This window comes from Orycteropus afer, unplaced genomic scaffold (genome assembly GCF_000298275.1).
Source record: "Orycteropus afer afer isolate SDZICR_OR568_19922 unplaced genomic scaffold, OryAfe1.0 scaffold00005, whole genome shotgun sequence".
Lineage (NCBI taxonomy): Eukaryota > Metazoa > Chordata > Mammalia > Tubulidentata > Orycteropodidae > Orycteropus > Orycteropus afer.
In genome coordinates, this window is record NW_006921592.1 from 6,408,543 (window position 1) to 6,421,692 (window position 13,150).

Here is a 13,150-nt window from a genome sequence, read left to right on the forward strand (position 1 = left end):
TGTTGGAGTTTTCTATAAATTCTAGAGATAAGTCCCTTGTCAGATATGTTATTATCAAATATTTTTTCCCAATCTGTAGGTTCTCTTTTGACTCTTTTGAAGAAGTCTTTGAAAGCACATAAAAATTTAATTTTTAGAAGATCCCAACCATCTGGTTGAGTCTATACTCAGATATTTTTAAAGAGAAATAGTTAAATCGTACAAAACTAAAAAAAAGTAAAAGTCATTATAAACAAAAGAATGGCAAATAAAATGATAAGTGGGTATATAGTTGTCTTCCATAGAATCATCACTTTCTCACGATTATGTTCATCTAGTCTTTTATTAAAAAAGGAATACTATTTTCTCTTGATTTTTACTAATCCTTAATCCTAATTCCTTATTCTCTATTTTTAATTCCTAAAAACTGACAAGAGTATAGTTGTAATTTGAAGCATGATATATTTGTAGCTATTGGGTTTGTACCAGCAACTTTCTGGTTAGTAGTTAAATGACTTAGACACTACACCACCAGAGCTTCTTATTTTTCAATTCAGGGGGAAAGGAAAAAAAAAATTAAATTTCCCTTCGTTTTTTGTGTCCCACTATAGTAGTGTGAGGACAACTACATTTGTTCTCACATATATGTGAATAAACAAATGCAGAATGTGCTGTCTTAGGAAGACTGTCCTTGAAGTTAGACTTCATTCTATTAGTCTCAAAATCGTTCTGATTCTTTGATGGAAATTTATCATGCCATTTCAAATGCCTGTAAACTTTTTAGTCTGCTGCTGCTGTTACCTAGCATCACATAGTTTTACTGCACATCGTACGTCAAGGTAACAACCATGAGGTATTACAACCCTGTTCATCAACATGGAACACTCAACACTCCACATCTACTGGCCTGATACATGTGGGAAAGAGATGATGCAACAATCCCAGCTCAGTATTGTAAGGTACGGAGGAGTGGAATGGATGTGAAAAAGAAATACTACAAGACACAATCAAATAGCGAAATAGTGTCTTGGGATTTTCTAGAGAAACAGAACCAGCAAGATACATACACAAACACATATATATTCTATTGTTGGGTTCCATCAAGTCCATTTTTGACTCATAGTGACCTCATAGAATTGCTCCATGGGGTTTTATGGTTTTATACACTGTAATCACCAGGGGAGCAGGTCACAAAGTCTTTCTCCTGTGGAGCTGCTGAGTGAGTGTGTATTACTAACTTTTCAGTTACAAGCCAAGCTCTTGATAGGTGTACCATATATCTATCTATCTATATATATATATATATACACACACACACACACACATACATATATACATATATATATAGTATATATACATATATATACAGTATATATGCACATATATACTGTATATATGCATATATATACAGTATATATACATATATATACTGAGAGAGAGAGAGATTTTAAGGAATTGGTTTTCATTATTGTGGGAACCCAGCAAGTCTGGAAGCTGTAACCCATTCAACAGACTGGAGATTCCTGCAGTTTTGTGTCCCAAAATCCATAGGCAAGCATCTACCTTACAATCTGCCAGCAGACACACCCTAAGAAAAACTCTTCTTTTAAGGCTTTCAAATGATTAGATGAGACTGAACCGTATTATGAAGGGCAATCTGCTTTTCTTAAGGTCAACCTATTTAATCCGATGTAACTGCATATCTACAATATCTAGACTACACCAAACAACTGAGCACCAACCATAGCTTAGCCAAGTTGACACATAAAAATTAATCATCACAGAGAGTTTTATCCTGTTACTGTGTATTGAGGCAACATAGTGTCAAGACTGATGCAGCTCTCAGTATGATTGTTGTTAGATGCTGTCAGATTCGTTCGAATCCATATTCTCCCTATGTAAAACAGAAGGAAACACTGCACTATCCTCCACTATCCTCACAATCATGGCTATGTTTGAACCTACTGTTGTAGCCACTGTATAAATCCATCTTATTGATTGTCTTCTTCTTTTTCACTGACCTTCTACTCTACCAAGCTTGATGCTCTTCTCCAAGGACTGGTCCCTCCTGATAACATGTCCAAAGTATATGACATGGAATTTCACCACCTCTGCTTCTCAGGAGCGTTCTGGCTGTACTTATTCCAAGACAGATTTGTTTGTTCTTGTGACAGTCCATGATATATTCAATATTCTTTGCCTACACCATAATTCAAAGGCATCAATTCTTTGATTTTTCTTATTCATTGTCCAATTCTCTCATACTTTTAAGGAGATTGAAAATACCATGCCTAGGGTCAGGCACACCTTACTCACTTTGAAGTGATTTCTTTCTGTTTTAGCACTTTAAAGTGGTCTTTTTGCAGCAGATTTGCCTAGTGATGTGTCATTTGATTTCTTGATTGACACTTCCATGGGCATTGATTGTTGATCCAAGTAAAATGAAATCCTTGACAACTTCAATCTGTTCTCCATTTATCAAGATAGTATTTGTGCAGTTGTGAGTACTGTTTACTTTATGTTGAGGTGTCATCTATGCTGAAGGCTGTAGTCTTTTATCTTAATCAGGAAGTGCTTCAAGTCCTCTTCATTTTCAGCAAGGAAGGTTGTGTCATATCCATATCTCAGGTTGTTAATGAGTCTTCCTCTAATCTCCTCTAATCTTGATGTCACATTCTTCTTCACATAGTCCAGCTTCTTGGATTATTTGCTCAGCATGCAGATTGAATAAGCATGGTAGACAGACACAACCCTGACACACATCTTTCCTGATTTTAAACCATGTAGTATATCCTTGTTCTATTCGAAGCATGGCCTCTTGGTCTAGGTACAGACAGGTTCCACATGAGCACAATAAAGTGTTCTGGAATTTCAATTCTTTGCAATGTTATCCATAATTTATTATGATCCACACAGTCAAATTCCTTTGCGCAGTCAGTGAAACACAGTAACCTTGTTTCTGGTATTCTCTGCTTTCAGCCAAGGTCCATCTGACATCGACATTGATAACCCTCATCCTATGTCCTCTTCTGAATCTGGCTTAATCTCTAGAAGTTCCCTGTTGATGTACTGCTGCAATCATTTTTCAATTATCTTCACCATAATTTTACTTGTGTGTGATATTAATAATATTATTCAATAATCTCTGCATTCTGTTAGATCACTTTTCTTTGGAATGGACAAAAATATGGATCTCCTCCAGTCACTTGGCCAGGGAGCTGTCTTCCAAATTTCTTGGCATATATCAGTGAGTGCTTCCAGTATTGCATCTGTTTGTTGGAACATCTCAATTGGTATTCTGTTAATTCCTGACATCTTGTTTTCTACCAATGAGAATTGAAAAAGGTTCATGGTGAGAGTAATAGTGAAGGCATTTGGATTTGTTACTTTCTGGTTGCATTACTTCACCTTTTCAAGTATTTTCCATCAAATACTAATAATTTATTTAAAGTCAAACAGACCTATATTTTGAATCATATATCATATAAGGCAAGATTAAGATGGAAAGGGAAGATTTCCATTCACTGTATTTCAGTGCAGCATTAACATATATATATATTTAAATTATGATGGATGAAAGTGTCTTGATGAAAAAAAAAGTCTTTTTAAAAATCTCATCTCTACTATGTATTATTTTTAAATTTGAGAAATTACACAACTAAAGTTGAGACTAAACAAAAACTAGACTGATCTGCAATGTTGACCCTAATATACCTTTCATCTTCTGTCCGATATTTTAATGTTAAATATTGAGCACTCTCACCAATACGCAGTTAATTTTGTCTTCATTTATTTTTCCTCACTACACACTTTTACCTATGATACAACAATGACTAAACATCTTGGTAAAAATAGTGTTGGCATCAGTAGCTAAAATCTTTTTTTAAGATCGAATATGAGAGTAAAAAGAGACTATAAACATGGAAAAAGGTAAAGAATGCTAAAAAAATAGCCTGTCTCAGAAAGAAGCACCAGTTAAGAAGTGAAAATTTCAGCCAAATCATCAGTTTGCAAGTATATTTTATTTTCTACTTCAGAACCAAGTTTTTGACATATTGCCAAATAACTGTATACTGTTTTGTGGTTTACTTTCCAAGTAAATTGACCAAATTTACTGATTGCCTTAGTTTCACAAAATTCCAATCCAGGTTTCAGGAAACCTCTGAATTTGCAGGTGTATTGTCTCACTGTCTGCTAAACAAATGTGCCCAGCATCTTGTGTTTGTCCATCGTGTGCAGCCTGAGTGTTCTTTTGTTTCCCCCCGCCTTTAATTGCTTTTTGAGCGAACTGCTAAATATAAAGCTAAACCAGCCTTGCTATTGTTGTTCATTGTTAGCACAACCACCTTAATAAATTAGTCTTTGGGTGGAAATCTGGGCATGGAGCCATACACTGCCCCCAGGTTCTCAGTTTCCAATTTGTCCTTTAGCTGCCTTTGAAATGAGCTGTCACTCAGAGAACTGGTTCCTCCTTCTAGGCTCCTCTGCTTGAGCACAGTGAGTATCTCAGCTGAAGAAGTAACCATGGAGTGGCTACATCCTGTTGCAAGATGAGAGTTTAAGCTTTTATATTTTGCTATGCTCTAAGATTTACAATGAAACAAAAATATGAAAATTACAACTAAACTATGTTTATTTATAAGAAAGGGAAAATATATGTGCATTATATACAGAACCATTGCCTATGGCACTGCTTTGACATTTCTTTTAACAAATAGGGAATAAGATGGGAGATTGTCCTTTATCTCTTTTATAATTAGGCACTCAGCATACACATATTCGTGTCTTTAGTAGGTCCAAGGTACTGTTCTGGGCTTGAGAGGAAAAATCAGAGGGTCCATATTCAGTCACAATAAAATTAGAAGGGAAGTATGAAAAGTAAGATTTCCTTTCTTCTGATGCATTCAAACACTTCTCTTTCCTGATTCATATGGCCTTGATAAAGTCACTTATCTCCACACTTGAACTTCTTCATCTTTAAAGTATAAATAAACAAATCACAGAAATTTTGCAAGGATCCATAAAATAATGTCTTTAAAATGTTTTGGAGAAGCCATTTGGATGAAAGCATTCTATTTTGAATGCCGATTGGGGCTGGGTAATTCTTTGTTATGGGCACTGCCCTGAGCATTGTGGATATTTAGCAGTGTCCCTAAGCTCTACCCACTAGATGCAGTAGAAGCTCCATCCCCAAACTCTTCCTCCTCCCAGCTGTAACAACAAAAATATCTCTACACGTTGTTACGTTGTTATGTTCCCTGGAGGCAAAAATCACACCCATTTGAATGTGTGTGTGTGTGTATTGCAGAAATAAGTCCAGAAAATATCCAATGAGTACACGTGTTACTTAAGCAACCCATACAGTAATCAAAGTGCCCCAGAAGAAGAAAAGAATTTATTTGTTTGGAATTAATAATGCTTAAAGGCACTTTTTTTTCTGGCAATGGTTTTTATGGTACTACAGGTGGACCACTTAATGTCTTGAAAAGTCAATATTGCCTCTGTCCAATGTGTGAGAAAATTGGCCAAGTCTTTTGTGGCTTTCTGCTACCATGGTATTCTCACTAGGAAAAGGGTATACTTTCTAAGGTTGGCTGCTCAAACCCACCAGCTACTCCTCGGAAGGAAGATGGGGCAATCTATTTCCGTAGTGATACTGCCTAGGAAATCCAAGGAGCGGTCGCTGTGAGTCAGGTCTGACTCGATGGCACATAACAACAACAACAACAACAACAAAGCAGGTTAAGGAACCCTAGTGGTATAGTGATTAAATGTGCAGCTGCTAACTGAAATGTTGGTAGCTTGACTAACCAGAAGAAAATGTGGCAATCTGCTTTCATAAAGATTACAGCCTTGGAAATCCTAATGGCAATCCTACTCTGTCCTATAGGGTCACTAAGAGTCGATATCAACCAGAAAACAATGGATAAGAAAGAATAACACTAAACTTCTAATGCTGAGCAGCTTTAATAAAAGGTTTTTGAAATGGGTATTCCAATGAAATAGGTCAAAACACCTATAGACAGTTTACAGTAAAGAAACCATTTAGGAAAGATGGATTTGAAAGGAGATGAGAACTGAAGTCAAGTTTCAAGTTTCATTCTACCATTCACTAATTGTAACTTTGGACCACATGTTTAATGATCTAAACCTTAATTTTCCCAATTGTACAAATAAGAAAATAATACAATATTCACAGCATGTAGAATAGCCATGCAAAGCTCTCAGAAATAGTGCCTAGAATGTTATACACACCTAATAAATATTATCTCTTCCTTTCTTTAATAACGGTAAGCATATTTACATTTTTTGTAGTTTATACAATAATTTTACATATCTTGTCATTGACTTTAGAAATAACCCCATGGATTACACATATTGTTATTCCTATTTTATAGATGAGGATACCAAAGCTTGAAAAGGTTCATTGATATGCTCAAAACCCCACAGCTAATATGCCCTCACTGGGACTTAATTTTGATATATATGAAAATATAAAAATTAGATGTCATCAAATGTATTTTCAAACTTTAAAAAAAATCTTTATTTATTTTTTTTCTAGACAATTTAATTCTAATTTACTCTGAGGTCAATAATGAGGCTATCGTGAATAATAAACACTAAAATTTATTTGGAGGGCAATTATATAGTACGAATCATGTTGGGTGAATTCACATTTTTCTATTAATTTTGATGGAAAAGTCTCTTAAACAAACATAAAAAGATGTACTCAAAAAGTATTTTATTTTTAAATTTGAGAGTGCTGCTGTGTTTCTAAAAATATTAAAGTTAACTTTGGTCTCAGATAGCATGAATCATACTTTTGAATCTTATACAAGATCATTTCTTCCTATAAAAATATTTGATGGTTAATAGCAAAAGATGAAAGAAATCAATGAGACATCATAAAAATTAAAAATTTTATTAATCAAAAGACTTTATCAAAAAGTGGGGAGACAAGCTACTGACTGGGAGAATATCTTCAGAAACCACATATCTAACAAGAATCTAATAACCAAAATATATATAAAACTTTGACTTTGACAACTTAACACTAAAAGACAACACAATCATAAAATGAGCAAAGGACTTGAATAGACATTTTACCAAAGAGGAGACTCAAATGGCTACACAACACATGAAAAAATGCTCAGTGTCTCTAATCATCAGAGAGATGTAAATCAAAACCACAATTAGATATCATTTCATTCCCACTAAAATGGCTAAATTTTAAAAATTAAAATAAAAAATAACAAATATTGGTGAGGATGTGAGGAAACAGGAACGCTTATTGTTATGTGCCATCCAGTCGGACCCGACTCATAGCAACCCCTCCTTGGGTTTCCAAAGCAGTATTACTAAGGAAGTAGATTGCTCAACCTTCCTTCTGAGGAGTGGCTGTTGGGTTTGAACCACCAGCTTTCTGGTTAGCAGTCAAGTGCCTTAGGCACTATGCTACCAGAGCTCCCACAGGAACCCTTAGCCATTGCAAAAGGGTACAGCTGTTGTGGAAAACACCATGACTGTTGCTCAAAAAGCTAAAAATAGAACTACCATGTGATCCAGAAATTCCATTCCTACAGATCTGAAAGCAGAGGCTTAGAGATTTGTGCACCAATATTCATTGTAATAGTATTCACAATAGCTAAAAGATGGAAACAATCTCAATATCCATGAACAGATGAATAGATAAATGTGGTACATACCTACAATAGAATACTTCTCTGCCAGTAGCAGAAATGAAGTCTAGATACATACTACAATGCATGCTCTACGGATAGAGCTGGCAGACATTATGCTGAGCGAAATAAATCATTTACAAAAGGACAAATACTGTACGAACTCACTTATATCAAAAGACAGGATAAAGTAAATGTATAGAGTTCAAAGTTTATTGGTGGTAACTAGGAGCAGAGGGAGAGAGAAAGGGAGGTGTGTGTAACAGTCATGGAAATCTCACATTTATTAAGGATAGGATTGCACAGCTGATTATTGTAATTTCCATCAACCATTGTACATCTGTAAAATGTTGAATTGACAAAAGTTGTATAAAAAAAGATATATTTACAAAGACCATACACAAACACACACAAAGTGGCTACTGAGGCTGCTTATGTAAAATGAAAAACATCATGGGATTTGGTTTCTTCATTTAGAATATTTAATGAGACATCTCAGTTAATTGGTTCAATAAAATGTTTAGTGCTTCTGTTCTACCTGTTCATTGCATAGTACCTGGGGTCTTAAAAGCTTGCAAGCACAACAGTTAATCTCTATTTGACTGGCACAATGAAGAAGGAGGATCAGGAGTAAGAGAAGTATGTGGGATGTGTGGCTAATTGCCTTGAACTACTGCCTCCTTTGCCATGAGAATAGAAGAGCTGGACGGTGCCCAGCTAACTGAAAAATTGAGCAAAGATTCTATACAAGAATCCTGATCTATGAGGCAGTAAATAACTTAATATGGCCTTTCTAGTCTTTGTAACTCCCTCAAAAAGACTGTGTGAGACTATGCAAATGTGAGGTGCTTGTGGTCCACCACTGGATAGTATGCTAATATAAACAAGGTGCATGGCACCTATGTGGGGATGGGGAAATGCAAATAAGTTGTTGAATTCTAACATGGGGATTGGTTAGTTTTGCCACCCCTCTAGGCTTAAAAAGGAGCTCTGGTAGTAGTGCCTAAGGCACTTGACTGCTAACCAGAAGGGTGGCAGTTCAAACCCACAAGCCACTCCTCGGAAGGAAGGTTGGGCAATCTACATCCGTAGTGATACTGCCTCAGAAACCCAAGGAGGGGTTGCTATGAGTCGGGTCTGACTCAATGGCACATAACAACAACAACTAGGCTTAAAATGAGCCATCCCAGAGGTGGGAAAGGAGGCTTTCACTATCATCAACAAAGAAGAACCAAGAGGGGAGGATGCATTTTTGACCCAAGAACTGCACTGAACCTTTCCAATCTAAGAGACAGAGAGCTGTGACAACAGAGATGGTAAGAAGCAGTGTCAGAGAACTGTGGTCATAGAAGCAGCAGAACCAAGAGACCAGCACAAGACAGAACAATGGGTTTCCCAGCCCATAGATCTAGAAAGTTGGGTGCCCTCAGGCAGGAGGTAAGCTAGTGGAGTGAGGTATCTTTCTGGGCCCCTATCAGCAAAGCTAAAAGAGCTTTGTAACCTTGCCCAATGTTTTGGTTACCTCTCCTGACACTCTAAAAGACGTACTACAAATGAGATGGCTTGAACAAGTTTATTATCTTATAATTTTGGAGACTAGAAGTTCAAATTCAAAATGCTAGGCCCTAGGGGTTGGGTGAAATCTCCTTGACCTTGGGCTTCAGCTCTGTCTCTTGCTTCCAGCCCACTGAAGCTGGAAGATTCCTTCACTCAGGCAACTGCTGGCTGTTGTGGCTCACAAACCCAAGGTGGACAAGTAAAAAGGCACAATCCCAATATTACCAAACCACATGGCAGGGCACTAGTTCAAGTCCATTAATAGTCCCAAAATTGGCAGACCACATGGCAGGCTGCTGACTAATAACTTAGCTACATGCAGAATTCAAGTATGCCAAAAGCTAGAGACCTTCCTCAAAGTTGCTTCTCATATACTGGAAGCAAACCACAGCTGCTACAGTAGATTCCACCATGGAGTCAATTACCAGTCTCACCATGGGGAACAACTACCTCCAGCTGCCCAGCCACTCAACCAGACCCAGCCAAGTGGACCCATAACCTTAACTACCACACCCAACCACTGCAGAGTTCAAGGGGGCCAGAGGGCTAAGGGACCAAGGCCAGAAAGAACTGTGCCTGAAGCATGGCTGAGAAGAGGCTGTCTTGATTCAGGAACTGTACCCTCAGTTTTTCTGACCTGAATTGTAACCTGTTATTTCCCTAATAAAACCCATCTTTGTGAGCATTGTCTTGTGAGTTCCGTGTGGTCATTGCAACAAATTATTGAACTTAATAGAGAAGTAAAGGGTGCCATGGAAGCGATAGTTGGTGTCATAATCGGTAAGAATATTAGAGCACGGAGGCATGTCTTACCTCTGCCTCACAGGAATCAGCCCTGGGCTGTTCTTGATCTTGATCTTCCTCCCCCCTTGTGAAGTCAGAGGAGATCAGGCACTGCCCCAGAACCATTTGTACACAACCAAAAGGGAGGAAATGCAGAATAGAATTTCTAATATTCTTGGGCCCTAGACTTCCTGGAGTTATCAAGCTTGGATGAACCCCTGAAACAATTGTCCTAAGATAATCTTTGAACATTAAACCAAAATTTCCCTTGAAGTCTTCTTAAAACCAAACAGTTAGTTTATCTTAAAAAATAAAAAATGCCTGCCTTGAGCACTGTACTCTTAAGAGCTATCTATTTGGAATCAAATTGACAACAGCAACTTGAAAGATTACATAGGAATTTTAGGGGGCAGTATTTTATGTTAATGTGGGAAAGCAACTAAGAAAAGGAGGATGAAAATGATTACTCAAAAGATTGTAATCAATGTCACTAAATATTATATGAAAAACTGTTGAATTGGTTTACATTTTGCTGTGTATATTCTCAACAACAACAAAATAAATAAAATTATATAAAATAAAGAAATATAATGGTTACTCAAGAGTTAAAATCTTCTCTCACTTTTGCAATCTTGACAATTTGTGTATTTCTTGTTTAATGTGTGACTGTCCCAAGAGACTTAAGGTGCCATTAGTGAATTCAAAGCTGTTGCTGAGAAATGCTAAATAAAATTAATGCCTTCAGATTTACTAACCCCAAACACAGCCACACTCCCTGGGCATGTGACTATGTAGAAGCTGTGCATATGAGCCTGAAACCCTGGAGACCACAGCATTGTACTATAAAGAAGATTGTGATTTAGAAACATCTGGTCTTTTTGTTAAGCTGAAAAAGGTAGTGAAGATGAAGAGAAATGCAATTATTTTAGCATTACTAAAATTAATTTGAGAAAGATGACACAGCAGTTATGATTGCATTCTTAAAGTATTCTATCCTGACTAGGCTTCCCCTAAAATCTAAAGGAAGAATAAACTAACTTAGACTCCCAAATATAGACAGAACATGAAGATAGATTTTTTTTTTTTCCCCCTGTAAAACCTACTCAGGAGTGGGAATAAATATGAAGAACAAGTTTCCATAGGCATCAATCTCTTGTTCTTCTTTCAAAGCTCTGAAGAAAAAACAGTAAACTCCAGCTCACAGCAACAAAGCTGAGGAGATTCTCCAAAACTTAAGAACCCAAGAGAGACTTTCTTTTCCTTGAGACATGGCAAACAAGAAGAGTAAAAGGATTCCATTAGGGCAGATACTCCTGCACAAAACCTAGTCATGTCTGAAACATGTGACCTCTACCTTATTTCTTCTGTCTTTATCTTCCTTCTTGCTGGGAACTCTGATATACCCATCTCAAGCATGTAGAGTCTTGTTCAGTTCCTCAGAAACTTTGAACAGCAGCATCTTAAGGCTCTTTTATTTGCTAAAAAAGGATGGATGCAAGATTTTTTTTTTCTGTTTACTAAATTTTGCTTTCCAGATGCATGATTAGGTGCCTCAATAGCTTTGCATTAGAGGACACTAGCATACATCCAGTAATTTTCTCTGCTAATCAGATTCCATATACCAGGTACAAGTCATCATCTGAAAAAAAATTCCAATTCTGAATTTTTTTTTAATTTTATTTTTATTGTGATTTGGGTGACAGTTTACAGAGCAAATTCACTTTCCATGTAGCAGTTCACATACACTTTGTCTCATGATATTGACTGTAATTTGCCACAATGCAACAGCTCCCCTCCCACTTCCTACCTATAGTTACCTCTTCCCTGGGTCCTTCCCTCCCATGCACTTGTGCTCCCCGAGCTGTCTCCCTGTGCATACACATCCCTTCTATTCTCCCGTGATTGTTCTCTCCAAGGAGTGTATCTACCTAATGTAAATGTTCAGCTCATATGCCTGTCTTTTGTTTGGCTGGAAGCCACTGGAGTGGGTTCAATTCTAGACCTGAAGAGCAGCTAGGGGTCATAGTCTCAGGGGTTACACCAGGCCTTATCAGACCAGCAAAACTGATCCTTTTTTTTTTTTTTAATGATTTTGAATTTTGTTCCACATTGTTCTCCCACTGTATCCAGGATCTCCTAAAAAGATCCCCCTCTTAGTGGTTAACAGTAGTAGCCAGGCACCATCTAGTTCTTTGGTCTCATAGTAGTATAGGCTGAGGATCACATAGTGTACCACTTGCTTGGACTAATTTTTTCCATGCATCTTTGGTTTTCTTCATTCTTCTTTGCACTTTATGAGGAGAACCATCTTTGCATCTAAATGACTGCTTGCAAGCTTTTAAGATCCCAGTTGCTACTCACCAAAGTAGTATATTTTTGTGTAATATATTATGCTATTGAGTTTGATGTCCCCTGAGACTATGGTCCCAAGCCCACAGGTCCAATTATTCACTTGCTCTGGGTAGCTGGATGTGTCCAAGAAGTGACTACAATCTTGTCCCTTGTCAGTTCTACTGTATACCTAGAAATTCTTACAGAACATACACATACACTTGTACAAACATTGTGTGCCAACCTTACACATGATCATGGGCACACTGCCCCATGCAAAGACAAATCTAATAGTTCAGCCTGTCCACCCATCTATCCACCTGTAGATCAATGTTTGTCTTCACTGACAACATAGTACTGTATATGTAAAAGGGTTCATCTTTGTTGTCTGTACCCCATGTACCTCTCTATGTCCCCCTCTTCCTCAGTGTCACCGTGTTGATCACTCACATTTGGTACATTGCACTTCTCTTCCCCAAAATCAATACATGTCTCTACATCTCTAATAGTGTTCCATCCCCTGCCCTCCCAGCCCTGGTAACAAACAAAGAAAATTTCCTTCCATATATAAACTTTCTCTTGACTTTTTACAATAATGGACTAATACAATATTTGTCCTTATGTGATTGACTTATTTCACTCACCATAATTTCCTCCAAGTTTATCCACGTTACGCGGTGTTTTGTAGATTCTATGTTATTCTTTAGGGTTGCATAGTATTCCATTTTGTGTATGCCCCATAGTTTGGTTATTCATTCTTCTATTGATGGACACCAAGGTTGTTTCCATCTTTTGGCTATTGTAAATAGTGCTGTGATGAA